At 40.8% G+C, this 19023-nt stretch overlaps 1 protein-coding gene and 1 pseudogene across 1 annotated transcript in view; one reads left to right on the forward strand and one right to left on the reverse strand.

Annotated features, from left to right (window-relative positions):
* Window positions 1-19023, forward strand: part of FRY (FRY microtubule binding protein) — a 459465-nt gene that overhangs the window by 15614 nt on the left and 424828 nt on the right. The window lies entirely within an intron of this gene.
* LOC118729576 lies at window positions 73-18700 on the reverse strand (annotated as a pseudogene).

The following is a 19023-nucleotide window of genomic DNA, read 5'->3' on the forward strand; positions in this document are numbered from 1 at the left end:
TATTTTTATTTTTTCACCCCCCCCCCAAAAAAAAAAACACACAAAAAAAACAACAACCCAAAAAACAACTTTACTTAAATACAGTGGGAAAATAAAACTATAAAACAGCCACCTTTGCAAAGCCATATCCTTGAAAAACGACTGGCCACAGACACAGCACCAAGTTTATTAGCCCCAAATCCCCTCTTCTGTGCTGGAGGGATTGGTTCAGCAGAGGTTCAAATGGGTCAGACTTGATTTCCTGATTCTTAAGAGCTGTCAAGTAATGCAGTCCCAGGCAAATACAAAATGACCCTTCTCAAACCATGAAGGGTTCTGTGTTTTATTTAGTTTGTACTCCAGACCTTGACTTAACCCTGAAGTATCATGAGTTCTGGAATTCATAAGATTCTTCTAGTTCTGGCTGCTGATGGCCAAAGTCAGACTATGGTACCAGTACAACAGTTCCTCCTGGTCTGTGGACATAAGCAGTAGGTTCTCATGAGAAAAGAACATACTGAGCAGTCCACCACAAGGGCCTCCCGAGTGGCCAAATACGCTTTGGAGTAAATGGCCTGGCAGACAAAGGTGCCATAAGGCAGCAGGTGCAGTGGGGGCTGAGCCTTGACCATGAAAAGAACATCAGAGAACAGGAAGAATATTTGGAGCTGAGATTCCTCAGGGGGAGGCAGCACCAATAGCCAGCCCTGGCATAGGAATCAGCAACTTGAGGTAAGCCCCCTTGCCTGGCGTACACTGTCTAGGCCGGAGGTGCTGGTCATTCTTATGTTTCTGTCCAGTGGTGTGGACCCTCTGGACAGTCTCATCAGGCAAGCAGCCGGGTGAGCTGTTGGTGGTCAGGGCTGTTGGGACTTGTGTTTTCAGCCAAAGCAACAAGATTCTCATACTGCTGAAGCCTCTGAAGAGGCAAAGGAGTGGGTCCTGGAGCTGAAGGCCCCTAAACTCAGGACGGCCTTCCTGAAGCCTCAGGAATCTCAGAAACCTTTGCTTTTCTTTAGTTGTTCCTGCAGGTGGTCCAGGACCTCTTTGCATTGGCAGCAAATTGGGTGTAGAACTCTAGGTCAGGGAAGCCTGACCTGTCCCCAGTGCCTTTCTTTCACATAGGGAAACAGCTCTTGGCCTGGGGCTCCAGTAGTTGCAGGGTGCCCTTGACTTTCAGAATTCCATGAAGTACATGGCCACCAGCCCTAGCTGTTTCTGGTAGTGTCATTTGGTCTCCAATAGCTCCCAGGCAGTACGGGTGTGTTTCCACTCCTCGTGGGCATGCAGTTCTTACACTGGGCACTGAGACCTGTGGCCTGGGTTCTCCATGCCTAGCTGACTGGGCTGTTTTTTTCTTTAACAGTTTTTTAAAGGGCATTTTCCAGTGACTTTTTTTGTATGTGGAATTAATTTTTGGCCTTGGGCCTAAGAACTAGTGGGGATAGGCATCATTGTAAACCCCCAGGATGATGCTGCTATCTTGAGATGAAGTGTGTCTTTGAAATATAATTTCTATAGACGCCATGGTTCAATTTTGAGGTGTTCTGAACTAAATTAGGAATTTTCTGATTATCATGGAATTGAACTTTATTAATGAGAAAAGCCCTTATGCCTAGTAGGCATCAGAGCTTATCTTTGATATTATAATGGCTATTTGGGTATTTCTGAATTTGTACCTGTTCACTAAGAAAGCCTAGATATTTGCTTCCAAATTAAATATATACTAGAGGCCTGGTGCACGAATTCATGCATGGGTGGGGTTCCTCTGTGTGGCCTGCAGGGATTGGGCTGAAACTCCACCTGCCGCTCTCACACATCCCAGCCTGTTCCCAGTCAGTCCCAATTGGGAGAGGCTCACACCGCTGTAGTGGTGCTCGCTGACCGTGAGCCCTGTGTCTGGCACCTATCTTGAGGGAGGTGTGGGGCAGGAGACTATCGGCCCTCTAGGCAGTTGGTGGAACTCTCTTGCCAGCCTGAGATCTCGATTTGTCCAGCTGATGTTCGCTCCAGTTGTTGGGAGCCACCTGGCATCTACTTTTATATCATTTCTTCCTTGCAGAGCATCTAGGGAGGGGAGGCGATTGTGGTGCCTGAGACAGACTTCCAGCAGGTCAGTGGAACTGTTGGGATTGTACCAGCGCTCTGGTCTATCAGTGTATAGCCCATTCTCCAGAAATTAGGGAGGGAGTGGCTGCCGCTGGGCTCATGGGCCACCGGGAGGGATGGGTCAGCTGAGTGGCACTCCCACTGTGGGGGCACACTGATCACCAGGGGGCAGCTCCTGCATTGAGCATCTGCCCTGGTGGTCAGTGCCCATCATAGCAACCGGTTGACTAGTTGTTCTAGTTGTTGGGCCATAAAGGCCGCTTAGGCTTTTAATATATATGTAGACAGTAAAATCTCATGAATTCACCCACAATTTGGAGTTGTTTATTTAAGTGAAAACTGGGCATAAGGTATCACTTAATTTTATATTAATATTAAAAGTAGAACTAGAAATCTGAGGCTTATTGTTTAAGTGACTAACCAAATTGTGTTTAAGGATGTGGATTGAGAATTTCAACTTAGGTCCCATGCTTTTTTGACTACCAAGTCTCTGAGTCCCTTAGGAATATTCATTCTTTCATTCCATGGATATTTACTGAGCAACACCTTGGGCTTAACAGTATGCTAAGCCTTATTCTTGCAAACAAGATGCTTATTGTCATAGTAGAGGCTGGCCTGGTGCACAATATTCATGCCCTGTGGGGATGGGGGGGATCTTCAGCCTGGCCTGAGCCCTTTAGCAGTCCAGGAGCCCTCAGGAAATGTCCAACTGACTGCTTAGGCCTACTCCCCACAGACATCCTTAGCCCTGCCATGGAGTTGGGCCGTGGTAGCGGGCTGCTGCGTGTAAGCTAGGGGTGTCGAACTCAATCAGAGAAGGGGCCAAAATCTAAAATCCAGCCTAAATCGCGGGCCAAATGGTTTACTGAACAGTCATAAACTGTCATTGTGATGGAAACGCAGCGGAGTGCAGTGATGACAGCGCGGTGCGGGCCACATTGCAAGGCCTGGCGGGACGGATTTGGCCCGAGGGCCTTGTGTTTGACACATGTGGTGTAAGCACATTGACCACAAGGGGATAGCTCCTGAGTTGAGCATCTACCCCCTTGTGGTCAGTGCACATGATAGCAACCAGTTGTCCCATTGTTCAGTTGATTTGCATATTACCCTTGTATTATATGGGATTTTATGATCATCCTTTTTTGGACACTAGAGTTGTCCTGTGGAATTGAGTATGCTCTCTCTCATCTAGACTGGCAGAGACTATGTATATATTACAAATAGTCACTTCCTAGCAATCTATATTTTTTCAGACCTAAAACACATGCCCCCAACAGTCTAATTGGTACTATTTTGCCCCACTTAAATTTGTTGATGACACTTTTTACTACTTAAAATCAGGATTCACTGTAGGATAGGATTAGTGAAGTCTAGCCTTACTCAACAGCAACCACTTCCTTTTAAAAAATATATACATTTTATTGATTTTTTTTATAGAGAGGGAGAGGGATAGAGAGTTAGAAACATCAATGAGAGAAGATCACCAATCAGCTGCCTCTTGCATGCCTCCTACTGGGATGTGCCCGCAACCAAAGTACATGCCCTTGACCGGAATTGAACCTGGGACCCTTGAATCCACAGGCTATCCATTGAGCCAAACCGGTTTTGGCAGTAACCACTTTCTGAGAGAATTGTTGGCTGGGGCTCCCAGGAACCTAAATTCTGAAACTGTTGTCAGTTTTTGGACTGATGCTGGCTCAAATAAAACTAGATAGAGCTTTAAGGTAGAAATCCTTACATCTTTTCTGAGTGTCAGGGAAGAGGAAGCAGCTGTGAAATGTGTTTTATTTTCAAAAGCAAGAGCAGATGTTTTCTTGTATTTGTGCTTTGTTTTAGAAAGTAGTTGGTCCTTCTGACGGTTGAGTTCATAAAAAAAGATGCAAAGCTTCTGGCTGAGCTTCAAATTCAGTGGGCTTTTAGGGTTCTCAGAGAGAACCATTGATGAGAGAGAAACATCGACCAGCTGCCTCCTGCACACCCCCAACCTGGGATGTGCCCGCAACCAATGTACATGCCCTTAACCAGAATCGAACCTGGAACCCCTTAGTCTGCAGACCAACACTCTATCCACTGAGTCAAACTGGTTTTGGCCCTTTGACCATTGTTTTTCTTTCTTTTGTTAAGTCATATGAGTTGATTATATATTTTGGATATTAACCGTTTATCAGATATATCATTGAAAAATATGTTCTCCTGAATAGTGGGCCCCCTTTTCAATTTTTTGATAGTTTCCTTTGCTGTGAAGAAACTATGATTTTGATGTAGTCCCATTTGTTTATTTTCTCCTTACTTTTCTTTGCCCTAGGAGATGTATCTATAAAAATATTGCTATGAGAGATGTCTGATATTTTGCTGCCTATAGTTTCTTCTAGAATTTTTCTGATTTCCAGACTTATGTTTCAGTCTTCTCTCTTTGTTTCTTGATGAATCTGGCTAAAGGTTCATTAATCTTGTTTATTTTTTCAGAGAACCAGTGCTTGGTTTCATCGATCTTTTGTATTTTTGTTTGTTTGTTTGTTTTTAGTCTCTATGTCACTTATTTTTGCTCTAATCTTTATTATTTCCTTCCTTCTACTTACTCTGGGTTTTTGTTGTTGTTGTTCTCTTCCTAATTATTTAAGATGCAGGGTAAAATAGTTTTGTGTTTTTTGATGTAGACCTGTAGTGCTATGAACTTCCCTCTCAGGAATGCTTTTGCTGTGTGTTCATTTTCATTAGTTTCTAGGAAGTTTTTTACTTCTTTCTTGATCTCATTGATAACTCGTTCATTGTTTAATAACATACTATTTAGCCTTCATGTGTTTTTCCATGTTTTTACTGTAGTTGATTTCTAATTTCTAATTTCATTCCATTGTTATATAAAAAATGTTTGATATGATTTCAATTTTCTTGAAATTGTTCAGACTTAGTTTGTATCCTAATGTGCGTTCTATCTTTGAGAATGAACCATGCAAACTTGGGGAAAATGTATATTCTGCAGCCTTGGGGTGAAATATTTTATTAATGTCAACTAAATCCATCTGATTCAGAATGCCATTTATTTTTAATTTTTTGTAATGTTTTATTGTTAATTTTTTGTCTTGAAGATCTAGCAAGTGAAGACAGTGGAGTATTAAAGTCCCCTACTTTAATGGAATTATTGTCTATCTCTTCCTTAAAGTCCTCCAGAGTTGTATTTTTTTTTTTTTTTTTTAACATTTAGGTGCTCCTATATTGGGTGCATATATGTTTACCAGGGTTATAGCCTCTTATTGAATTTAACCATTTAGCATTATGACTCTTACATTCTCAAATTTGAAGTCTGTTTTGTCAGATATGAATATTGCTACCCCAGCTTCTTTCTTTTCTTCATTTCCATTTCCATGGAAAGTTCTTCACTCTCATCCTTTGTGAGTCTTTTGTTCTGAGGGAGGTGTCTTGTAGATAGCATATATTGTGTCATGTTTTTGGTTCCATTCAGCTACCTATGTCTTTTGATTGGAGCATTTAGTCAATTTACATTGAGGTATTATTGATAAATACTTATTTATTGCCATTTTAATTTTTTATGCCTGTCTTTATTTCTATATATTTATTTTTCTCTTTATAGCAACCCCTTTAGCATTCCTTGCAGTTTTGGTTTGGCAGTTATAAACTCCTTTAGACTTTCCTTTTCTGGGAAGCTCTTTATTTCACCATCTATTTTGAATGATAGCATTGCTGTATATATTAGTCTTGGTTTCAGATCCTTACTTTTCATTACCTTGAGTATGTCATGCCATTCCCTTCTGGCCTGTAGAGTTTCTAATGAAAAATTAACTGACAGCCTTATGGGAGCTTTTTTGTAGGTAACAAATTGCTTTTCTCTTGCTGCCTTTAACATTCTCTCTTTGTCTTCCATTTTTGGCATTTTGTAATGTGTCTGAGCATGGACCTGTTTGGATCCTTCTTGTTTAGGATGTTCTGTGAACTTGTGTGACTTTTTCCTTCACCAGGTTAGGGAAGTTTTCTGCCATTATTTCTTCAAACATGTTCTCTATCCTTTGCTCAATTTCTTCCCCTTCTTTTAGTCCCATGATATGAATATTGTTATGTTTTATGTTGTCTGACAGTCCCTTATGCTGTCCTCCTGTTTTTTAATTGTTTTTTTCTTTTTTTTCTTTTTGGTTCTCTGAGTAATTTTTTTCTACCCTGTCTTCTAATTCACTTATCTGATCCTCAGTTGCCCCTAATCTGCTGTGTATAATATTTTCTCCATTGCATTCTTTATTAGTGCTATATCATTCTTTCTAGTTACTATATCTTTTTGAGCATCCTTGGTATCATTCTTCTGAACAGTATGTCTGGTAAATGTTTTATTTCCATTTCATTTAGCTCTTCTTCTGAAGAATTCTCTTGTTCTTTGGCTTGGTTTTTGTTGTTGTTGGGTTTGTTTGTTTGTTTGTTTGTTTTTAATCTACCCACTGGCTGCCTATTTAAATTTTTGTCTATATATTAGGTAGATTGGCTACAACTTCCAATCTATAGTGCAGGAAAGTGTCAGAAACCTTTTCTGGCTGCCCCTGAGTACCCTGTTTGGAGCTATCAGTTTGCTGGGCTGGGTGCCTTTTGGAAAGGACCAAGATGTGCACCAAGGTCTGAGTTTTCTAGCCCTGTGTCCCAAATTAGATCAAGAAAAGATGCAAAGCCTCCAGATAACCCCTCTGCCTATAATTTGATTGTTATTCAGTATTAATTAACCTCAGGCTATCAATCACATTGTGTGGCAAGAGACTTTCCAACAGGGTGGGGCAATTCTTCCTGCAAGCTTGTTATTCTTGGTCTGTTAATGGGTCTTAGAAACTCCGCAGGGTAGGGAAACTCATTTTCCAGTAGAGTGGGGTAATTGCTTAGCACCCAGGCAAAAACTGCCTGGACGGTAAAGGTGTGCAGAAGAAAGATGTCCTCTGTAATATGAGGTAATGACTCACTACAAAAAACTATGCTGTTGCTTTCTGAGCTCTAACCCCAAAGGCCTCAACCCTAGTGCTGTTCACACAGCTTCAGTTCCCTCTGCCTTGGTGAGTGACAGCACACAAAATGTTATACATTGGTCCTTTAAGAGGGTGGCTCCATTTCCAGCTGTCTCTCCCTGGCAGATAGCAACCACTCAGTGTATATGTATGCATTTCAAAAAGATTAAATGGACATTAGAAATATATTAGAAACAATTTTTGTGGGGTGGCCAGATTACAAATAATTTCAATTTTCTTTATACTTTTTTGCCTGTTCCAGATTTTCTACAATAAAAATATATTTTCTTCTACACTGAAAAATAGGTCTTTAAAAACTGAATTGATTTATTATGAATAAGACTCTTCAACTTTTTCCTGGAACCATTATTCACTTCATAGCTAATGATTCCAACATATCTTCCATATTCATCTAATTACCAAGTCCTGTAAATTTTTCCCCACTAGCACCTCATAACTCAATCCTTCCTTCCCCCTTCCCACAGTGAGCCTATAGTTTGACTTAAGTCCTCTTTACTTACTGCTGTTGAAAGCTTTCTTTGATTCTCCACTGTCCTGGGTTTTAAATCCTGATCCTGGGCCCTGCATGCACCACTCTCAGTGACTAGCCTCTGCCCTGTTCTCACCTTAGTCTTCACTCCCCTGTGGGTGTCAACCAGACTGTCCCCTCCTGCACTGTGCTTTATGACTCTACAATATCCCTTCTGCTCACAACAGATTCTTCGTTCACTTACTACATAGACATTCACTGAATAAATTTCCTGTGCCAGGCAATCTGTGGCAACAAAATGAATGAAATACAAGTCGCTATTTTGGAGGCGCTCACAGTCACTTTGAAGTGACAAAAATAACTAGTTATACTTTTTATCAGTAGTAATTATGATAAATATTATATATTTTGATAGAACTGGGATTTGAACCTAAATCGACCTGTCTTGAAAGTAATTTTGCTTCAAGGTCAAGAAAGATAAACACCTTTGCAGGGGGCTGGTATGGCTGGCACCTAGTTATATTATATGTTGAGAAGGAATAGGAAATGAGGCTGCAGAATGGCCATGTATGTATGTATGTATGCCATGCTGAGAAGTTAAAACTTAATCCTCTTTATAACTGGAATCACAGTAATTTAATAATGAATACTCAGTGCCTCTCTCTGTTCTAATAACTACTTTATGAGTTAAAGTACCTATAACTTTTGCCCTGGCCAGTGTGGCTCAGTTGGTTGGAGTGTTGTCTTGTGCACCAAAAGGTGACAGGTTTGATTCCTGGTCAGGGCACATACCTAGATTGCAGCTTCAATCCCTGGTCTGGGTACATATGGGAGGCAACTGATAAATCAATCTCTCTCTCTATCTCTCTCTCTTTCTTTTTCATAAATAAAAACATGTTCTTAGGTGAGAATTAAAGAAAAAAAGACCTGTGACTTTTTATAGACAAAGAAAGATAAAGTGATCTGCACAATGTCACCTAGTAGTTGTCTGACCTCAGAGTCTTGGCTCTTTATTAATCTGTTTTAGTAATTTAATTTATGGGCTTATTTTTTTTTCTCAAATAGATTCTAAAACATGAAAGGTCAGAAACTGTCTTGGGATCTTTATATCCCTGGTAGAACCCTATGCATTGATTCCAGTAAATATGAATTGAATTGGATTAGATTGGATTGAATTGAAATGGGTAGAATTGAATGAATAAAATGAGTTAAGGTCTCCCATTTCCTTTGATGATCATCCAGATCTACATGGTAGGGGAGAGTGGAGAGGAAAAGGGAATGTTTATTATACCATATTTAATTGAAAAACATCTGTTTGGGCTGAATTCACACTACAGGCATATCTTGGAAATATTATATATTTGGTTCCAGACTGCTGCAATGAAGCAAGTTGTAATCTTGTTGCTGGTGGAGGGTCTTGTCTTCAATTTGTAAAAAATGCAACAACCCGTAAAGCACAGTACACAAGTTGTGCCTGTATAGTCTTACCTGGCAGAGTTGGAATCTCTCCTGGTGGGAAGCTGTCACAACTATCCCCTTGAATGGCTCTAAGAACATGTTTCTGTAATGTGTGATGCTCTAGCCTTTTAAATTCACTTTCTCTAAGCCTGTAACTTTTTGAAGGGATAGAGTAAGTCCTGCTGGCTCAGATTCCAGTATAACAGAGTCCTAGTGTGCAGGGAACATTGTGCTGATGAACACTTGTTTCCCGTTTGATCCCAAAAATAGAGCATAACACTTGCGATGAGTCTTATATTTTTCATGTGGGCATTGGTTGACTGGCCTGCACAGTCACAAGTAGGAATGTCACTAAAGACTTGCACACTAGTGTCCACAAAGAGTGGGCTATGTGCAGCCCTTTCTGTTCACCGTCACCCCTCACCCTCACTCACACAGGCCGGGAGCTAGCTGCCATGAGGTCATGTAAGGACACAGCACTTCTGTTTCCAATCATAGCATCGTGTTCACTTTAACAGAGCAGGTGGTGGAGGGGAGAGACAGGCAAGAACATCCCCTCCTACCACGGCTTTGTCATAGCTTTCCCGGTGGCAGTATTCCAACCACCTCCACGAATTATTCATCCTTATTCTTGAGGCCAGGTACCTCAAGGACATCTTTAACAGTATCAACAGTTAATATTAATTGGGTACCTTTATCAGGTGCAAGACTCTGTTCTTTTGGGAGGTCAGTGCCTGTAACCTCTGAGCAATGCATTTATGGTTCCCAGCTGTGGAAACTGAGGTACAGAGAAGATTGGTGGATGGCCTATAAGGAGTCAAGACTGAGATACAGGTTGTGTCCCACAAGGCGCAGGCCCTTAGCCTTTGTGCTACTCATTCTTGGCCACAAAACTTTTGGTCTCCAAATTCTTCTTGTTTCACCTCTAGCCAGAAGTCATTTATCCTTCTAACAAAGTTTCACAGTGCTTTTGCTGTTTATTTCATAGAACTTAACCAGTTTTAATATCCTCTTATCATTACTGATAGAAAGTGTTCACTTTTCCTGGGGTTTCGGAGGCAGAATCCATTTCTTATTTTCCCTATCACCCAGTGTAAGGTGTTGCACCTTTGGACAAGAATAAGCAAATTTGTTTCTGATCATATTTATTCCTTCTGAGCATCTGCACCTGTATAGGAATTTGGAAATCCATAAAATTCTTCAGTTTAGATTTCCTAAAGAAAAGTAAAGATTTGCCTGAGAAAGTTTAAATCCCAGTTTTTCTAACAAGGCCAGGCAAATCATAAACCATAGTTCACCTTCCAGGGCCTCTCCCCATAGACCCCCATTCCTTGCTGTCTTGGCGCTGTTCAGAAATCATTGGCATCCCAGTCTGCTCAGAAACTCTTTTGCTCCTGGTTCAAGTTTGCTGATTTTTTTTTTTCTTCTGAGTATCTTATTTATTTACAGGCAGAGTTGAAGCTCCTGTAGACCTTTTGTGGCAGGCTGAAGGCACCTTCTTCTCACGTTGCTACAAATTTAGACTTTAAAGTATATAACTCTCTTGGAAGTGTCTTCTGCAGCTATTGATTCTGCCAGAAATTCATTCATTCATTCTCTCCCTCTCCCTCTCCCTCTCCCTCTCCCTCTCCCTCTCCCTCTCCCTCTCCCTCTCCCTCTCCCTCTCCCTCTCCCTCTCCCTCTCCCTCTCCCTCTCCCTCTCCCCTCTCCCTCTCCCTCTCCCTCTCCCTCTCCCTCTCCCTCTCCCTCTCCCTCTCCCTCTCCCTCTCCCTCTCCCTCTCCCTCTCCCTCTCCCTCTCCCTCTCGTGTCTCCCTTTCTCTCAGGGTTTTAGGTTCATATCCTGAACCAGTTTGTGGCAGAAGAGAGCTGCTTTAAAGATGAACTTGCCTCAATAATACCTCCTATGTTCTACCCTTAGACATCCAGCTGCAATGATTGCTCAAGGGTATATACCTTCCCCCAGAGTTGTAGTCAATCAGGAGAACTCCAAGGTCATGGCTAACTTATTTCACTCATACAACCTGAGAGCATCATGCTGATGGAACCATTCGCCACCATTGGCCTTGGAACAGGTTATATAATAGGACACTCCATGAACACAGACCACAGTGCCTAGCCCTTGGTGTAGAGGCATTTTCACCAATTCCATCTCCTTCTACCTTCTGGAGGTATCTTCTCTCAGGCAACTCTGTCCTTTTTTCCAACTCATCTTAGTTAAGGTATACCTCATCAGAGAGCTGTTAATAACTGTGAATCTGAAAGAGTAGGGGCTGGGATTCAGTCTCTTTACTCAAAAAAGACCTCTCTACTACCAGGTAAACTAGTAGGTATAACTAGATATATTGGGGAAAGACTCTAGCCAGGGTCATAAAACTCCTCCGCTCACCTGCAGGGTCTGAGCCCCAGCCTTGGGTCCACCCAGATGGACACTCATGTAAACAGTTCTCTTATTGCCTGTAGACACAGGCAATAGTCCTTGAGTGCCACAGTTTTGTTTTTTTCAAGTAGTTTTTATTTCTGTTCATTTCTTTTAACTTAGAAACTTATCATCAATATAAATTGCATAAAGATATACAGTACTTGCAGAAAATATACTTTAAAATGTTTTCATATATGTAAAAGGTTTTTAATGTTTTTATTTATTTATTTTTAGGTAGAGACAAAGGAGGAGGGATAGAGAGATAGAAACATCAATGATGAGAGAGGAACATCATTGACTGGCTGCTTCTGCATGCGTCCTACTGGCTATCAAGCCCACAGCCCTGGCATGTGCCCTGACCAGAAATCGAACCCTGATCTCTTGGTTCCTGGGTCGACACTCAACCACTGAGCCACACCTGAGCTGCAAAATACTTTTAATGTATACAACTTTTTTTCCCCCTAAAATGAACGATGTCATAACCTAACACTTAGCATCTGGACTCAACCAAATAAATAGAAATTTAGATGCTACAGAGCATTGTTTTCTAATTGGATTATGAGACACAATAGGAATTTTTAATGACATAGAGTAGAATAGAGCAGATGAGAAAATATGAGTGCCTCACTCTTAGTAGGGCTAAGTATTGTTTCATGAAACCTTATTTCACATATATATATATATATATATATATATATATATATATATATATATATAATTCTCTCTCTCTCTCTCTCTCTCTCTCTCTCTCTCTCTCTCTCTCTCTCTCTCTCTCTCTCTCTCTCTGTGTGTGCGCGTGTGTACACATCACCCACTTACCTGGTTCTGTGTGTGCTGTGGATCTGCATAAGAAGTATGTCTTGTCAAGAAAAGATTAAAAGTTGCAGCCAGGGTGGGGCCCTCCCAACCTTCTCTCAGCCTCAGCCTCTTTGGATTCTGCCACCCTTTTAACAACTTCCCCAAAGCCAAACCATACATTCCTGACTGGCTGTGCCATGTCTGAACCTTCGTTTTTTAATTCTTGTTAGATGACTGAGGGGAGAATTAGATATAGCGATAAGCAGAGAGCAGATAACTGACATTTCACATTCCCACTGGAATAATTCTTGCTGCTATTTTTAAACATTGCTCAGCTTAGTGTAGTATTTCTGCCATTCAAGATGCACACCTACACCAGAGCCCGGTGCATGTTCTTGCTGCAGTGTGTGGGCCCTGCCTAAGTAAGAGGTGATGGGCCAAGTCCTTGGCAGACATCCATCCATCTGCCTCCATGTTAGAGGCAAGTCAATACAGACAGCCCTGTAAAAGGCTTCAGAACGCTGCAGAATGGCCCTTTTAGCTACTGAATTCCTTAGAACACTACAGCAGCTCAGTGAGAAACCATCAAATGCTTGTAAAATGAGCAGACAGTTAAGCTCCTAAGTGCCAGGTCCTCAAGCATCTGACCCGCTGTCAGCTGCTGCTGGCATTCACAAATGAAAGTCTACCAGGCTTCCTCTGCGATACCAGCCCTCACTCCATTGTCTGGAGCTTTTCCAGAACTTCACCACCAGACATGGCAATTTATTTCCTTAAGACAGAACTCTGAGTTGAAAGAAAGTTACTAGTAAGTGAGCCCTAGCCGGTTTTGCTCAGTGGATAGAGCATCGGCCTATGGACTGAAGGGTCCTGGGTTCAATTCTGGTCAAGGGTATACGCCTGTGGAGGGAGTATGCAGGAGGCAGCTGATCAATGATCCTTTCTCATTGATGTTTCTATTTCTCTCTCCCTTCTTGTCTGAAATCAATAAAAAATATATATTTTTAAAAACACAAAGGAGGTTAAGTGAAAAGGAGCACATCATACCATGTTTCCAGGCCTTTTGAGCATAAATATTAATAGATAGTTGACCTAAAAGAATATAGCTTTATCACCTCTCTTGATAGTGGCAGGATATGTATTGTTAAGTCTCCATCTACTGTCTTTGGTCACTTAGCATATTCCTGTGTCCCCATCTGACAAAGCAGTGCAGTCCAGCAGGTGAATCTCCCTGTGAGCTGCAATTCTTGTCAAGTCTCCTGATCTGCTTACAATTAAAAAGGAATACAATACAGTTTTTAAAACACTCTCTATACTTTTGCTCATGGAATTGGACATAACTCAATTTAGCTGGGGATGGAAGGAGGTCATCTAAAACAAAGAGTTGGCAGTAATATCTCCCCAAAGCAAATTAAGGTAAGAAGGGCTTATTTCATCAGGGAAGAAGAGGCAGAAGCCCTGGGTCTTATGCTCTGTACCAGCCAGACAACCATAGCCCAGTCACTAGCATCTCTGAAAAAAATTCTACATGTGTGAAGTGTCTTCAAAGCAACTGTGAGGATGCAGTGACACACACACAAAACTGCTCTGAACCATAGCACCACACCTTTTATTGTCTTTTTATTGCCTAGGTAACAATGAGCCTTGGTGATGTTTCACTCTATAACATGCCTCTCTGTGGTTACTAGCAAAGAAATATACATGTGCAATTGCACTGAGAGTTGTGAGGCCATCACTTGCTCATCTGAGACTCTGGAGTGCCTGCTACATAGGAACAGCCTGTATGCTAGCTTTTCTATCTTTGGCACACATCAATTATTCACCAGCCTGTCTTGTTCTGGACATTATCTTATAGAAGTCATTGTGGCCACAGTGAAACACATTTCTAAATCTTAATCTGAAACTGATACTTAAATATTGGGTTTCTTCAGCTTTACATTATTCTGTATATCAGCAGACTCTGAAAATGCTTTTACTTTTCCTCCTTTTACTTGTGTGAAACTTTATATGAAAGCTCAGACACTAAGAGCAGGCTACCATTTTCTCTTTTCAGTGTTAATTATGAGATCAGCCTTCTGATGTATCAGTCATCGGGCTTTTGAGAGAGAAATATATAAGTGAGAATTTCTGCTTAAGTTTATAGTACATATTTTTCAGTGTTGAATGAAAAACAGTGTAACATGTTTACTGCTTTTTTCAAGTAAATGTAATTCACAATCATACCTATTACAAGTTTCTATTCTTCAATGCATAAGGAGAAAACTGTACCATATATGGTTTGTGATATTTCCTTCTATACCTAAAAAAACATTCCACAGTATTAAAACCTTGATTGGACATAAAGATAATTATTCTTTTTAATTTATTTTCTTTTTCACCATGGACACAAACAAAGGACACAAAACTGTGCTGAAGCAGAAACTACTTGAGGTCACTAGTCATTTCTCCTGACAGGATAGATAATTATGCTCTTCAGTGTCTCACATAAAAGAATTGGATAGAGTCTGCAAGCTCAGCAAAGAAACAGACACTACGATGCAATGGTAATAGTCTTAATAAGCTTGTGGACATTATCTTTGGGGTGGAATGGTGCCCCTTGGTTCATGCTCAGCTGTGGGTATAGCTGAATGACTTCCACTTAGTAGTCATGAAAAATAGATGGTGGTGATTTCTCATGAGAAAAGTAACATTTTTAAAGAGATGTCAGAGCAACACAATTAGACATGCTCCATATGTATCAGTGTTCTGAAGATGGTCCCATGAATGTTGCCCACCATATTAAGCCACAAAATAGGCAAGGAGGGGTGTGGTTGGGGGGACAGTAGGTGAACTTTCATAGTCTGAAAAATCAGTATTGAAATGAGTAGCTTTTTAAAAAGCAAAATTCAGGTTTAAGTAAATCAAAGATTTCATTTGAGGAAATTAGTAATATTAAACACTGTGGAACATTTTGCTCATACTTTGACATTGTAAGAACATCAAATATATTCTCAAGCATCTTCACTGCCTTAATATCCTATTATAGGACATTTTCATTTCACCCCAGGAGAGATTAGATTGTATTACATAAAATCTTCTGAAACATTTCTGCTTATTTTTTTTATTATTACTTAACTTTTTAAAGAAGTTTTAGGTACACAACAAAATGAGAAGGTAGAGAGATTTTCCACATCTCCCATTATCTACATTCCCATTTATATTTATTTTCACAGTGACTGGGTATTATTTTGACAATATTTACCTCTCCAGATCTTTTTAATTTTTGATAGGTTTTTCATGTTCAATAAACCACTTTAAGCATTTATTGTAAGCTAAGCACTCATTAGGCCTTAGAGATATTGATTCCAGATTCAATATTTAGTAAAGTAATTGAATATAAGATGAAGAAAATGTATCCTTGAGAAATTCATTGTACTCATAATTTAATAGCTGAATCAGAGGAAAAAGACATACAAATTGAAAAATCACGATGAATCTACACTAATAATAGAGAAATATGCAAATTACCTGTCACTTTGCAACACCCACCAGCCAATCAGGGGCGAGTATGCAAATTAACCTGAAAAGATTATGGCAACTGGGTGGTTCCCTGCTCCCCCCCCCCCCTGCCACTTTGGGCTACTGGGCAGCATGCAGGCAGGCAGGGAACAGCTGGGTGGGGTGGGACACCTGCTATGAGGGTGAGGGCAATGGGCAGAGGGAGCTACAGGAATGGCGTTCCAGCTGGAGCCAAGACTGAAGGCTCCAGCCAGAGCAAAGATGGAAGGCGACGGCCAGAGCAGAGGCCTGAGTCTCGGCTGCTGGAGGAAAACTGGTGTAGGCAGCCAGGGGAAGGAAGGCCTATTTCATGAATCTTGTGCAACGGGCCTCGAGTTTAATTATTATAGATATGAAAAAGTGCTAAGAAAGTGAGTGGCAAATGAAAAGATCTTCAGAAGGTAGTAAAGTAAAAGATACCACTTTGTATTGGTATTTACATATACAAAAGTTTACTTTGAGGGGCTCTCAAATTTTCAGCAAATTATATTGGTGGGGGAAAATTTAAATGAAGTGTGTTCAATGTGATTTTTTCAGAAACAACAATAGAATAAGAATTTACATTTCCAAGCAAGGTCTTCATACTCAGTATTTTTCAAATAATGGACACAAGTTCTATGTTTAATTAATCATTAAGCCACTGTGAATGATATACTTTTTTTAATGCATAGATTAAGCTTCCTAGCATATGGAATTATATTTATATGACATGGTATTATGTATAGCTCTTACCTTTATCATTCTTGCTATATTTTTCTTCAACTATTCCAAAGTTCAATAATGCAAGGGGTGGTAGACTTGAAGTAAAGTCATGGTATGCATCTTTAATTGTCAATTTGGAAATACCTAGTTTTTCTTGATGGCTTATTTGAGAAATGCACATAAGTCTATTTTGTTTTTTACCCTCATTCTTTTGTTTAACTGTTTTTACAGATTAGGGCACTTTTAATATTTGAAGATAAATTCTTCCTATGGAAGCATCTGATTTATAGACATCATTTTACTTTGAACTCCAACAAAATAGATAACCAACCAATATGGCTTCATATGCCAATTTTATTACTTATGATTTCTGTAACAGCATTGCTGATTTTGTTGCAAATATCTAATATGTTAATTTTTTAAACAGGCTTGGGTTTGAGTTGGATCCCAGCTTATTGGCAGTGTAAATCTGCACAACTTACCTCTCAAAACACAATGTCCCCAGCTTTAAATCACAATAACAATGCTTGTGTAGAGAATAGAGGAACAAATTTACCTTCAAGATACATGCATGGCACCATGTCTTGCCATGACATGCACTTAGAACTTGTTAGTGACAGGACATGCACAGAGCAGGCTCCTGAGTCACACAGGGCTCAGCCCATGCATCTGGCATGGCAGCCTGTGGTGGCTGTTATTGTTGTTGTTCAAACTGTGGGGAAAAGGTGTCTGAATATGAAATACTAGCTTCATCTATAGACTTAGATTGTGCCCTTGTTTTAAGTTGGAACTGTAAGTGAATAGAAAATTAGAAAAATAAGTATTAGAGATTTGAAGGATGGGATAGATCTCTGAGCTAGAACAACGAAAATAGTCACAAAGGTTTGATGTTTAAAGAATGCACAGAAATAAGGGGTATTCAAGCCAAGGAGGATGTTTTGTGCTCACTCAGTAAAGGTTTAAATGGGGTACAGTGCCAACTGGAAAAGAAAATGAGGCAGAGTAAAGGGAACCCTCCTGCACTGCTGGTGGCAATATAGATTGGTGCAGTGATGTGGAGAACAGTATGGGTGTTCCTCAAAAAATATTTAAAAGATAAATGCCTATGATCTAGCTATTCCACTTCTAGGAATGTATCCAAAGAAACCCAAACCACCAATTGGAAAGAATATATGCACTCCTATGTTCACTGCAGCATTACTTATAAAAGCCAAACTATGGAAGCAACCCAAGTACCCATTAATAGACAAGTGAATAAAATAGTGGTGGTACATACATACATTGGAATATTACTCAACTATAAAAGAGAATGAAATCTTTTCATTTGTGACAGCATGGATGAACCTCCTAGAGGGTATTAGACTCTGAAATAAGCCAGTCAGATGAAGACAAATACTACATTATTTACTTATATTTGTAATCTAAAGAACAAAACAAACAAACTAAATTGAAACAGACTCATAGACATAGAGAATAGCCTGATGGTTGCCAAACAGGAGGGGAGTTGAAAGTTGAATCGATTAAAAAGTACAACTTGGTAGTTACAAAATAGTCAGGGATTTAAAGTAAAGCATAGGATACTTAGCAACATGGCAGCTGACAGGATGGCAGGGAAGGGAAGAATATGAGTGAGTAAAGGAGTGAGGGGTGTGGACATATGTTTTGTGTGTGTGGGAGTGAGTGAGGGACAGTTAGACATTGCAGAAATCCTGGGCACTGGAAGATAGGGCTCTTTGAGACTGGGAGCCCCTGCTACCACTATGAACATGCCCAGGCTAGTGTGGTTTTAGTGCAGAACCCATACCATATTGTGAGGGGAGCAACAGAGGCCAAAAGTGTAGCCACACCAGTACCCAGACTGATCTCGAACACCACCCCTGGACATGTGCAGGGAGCCACTTGCTGACATAACACACATGGTACCACCACATTGCCCTAGTAGTGGGAAATGTGGTACCACACTGCAGGTCCAAGCAAGTGTAGCCAGAGAGACCTTCCAAGCTGTGCCTCCTCACCAGAGCCTAAAACCAGCATCCCAGGATCCTGTACTACAAGCCCCCATGCTGTGAGTACAAGCCAGGAGTATCCCACTCCTGCCTGATCTCCTGTCCCAGTACAGAGTCACAAACCACTGTGTTCTCTGCTCCCAGGACAGACATGGCACAGGCTCTGTCCTCCAACATGGACAGAGCCTTTGGGTTGGTGCTTTGCTCCATTCCTGGTTTGGAAAGAACTGTCACCTGCAATGTACCCTACCCCCAGCCAAGATCAGAGCTACTAATGTAACCTGGTGCTCCCAGCAACAGGTCACAGGACCACACTGCATGTGTAATGCCAGAAGGTCCTAGGGCACCATCCTGCCTTAAGGGCTAGGACTGCATAGAGAATTGCATGTTAGAGGGCTCTGGGCCCTCACAGGGAGTTGCATGCCAGAGGAACTGTGCACATGCCTCCATCTACACCAGGAATCTGAAGTGGACAATTTAGGGATGAGAACTGTGGGAGAAGGGAGTACAACTCAGAGCAGAGACAATAAAGG

The sequence above is a fragment of the Pipistrellus kuhlii genome, unplaced genomic scaffold (genome assembly GCF_014108245.1).
Source record: "Pipistrellus kuhlii isolate mPipKuh1 unplaced genomic scaffold, mPipKuh1.p scaffold_m20_p_3, whole genome shotgun sequence".
Classification (NCBI taxonomy): domain Eukaryota; kingdom Metazoa; phylum Chordata; class Mammalia; order Chiroptera; family Vespertilionidae; genus Pipistrellus; species Pipistrellus kuhlii.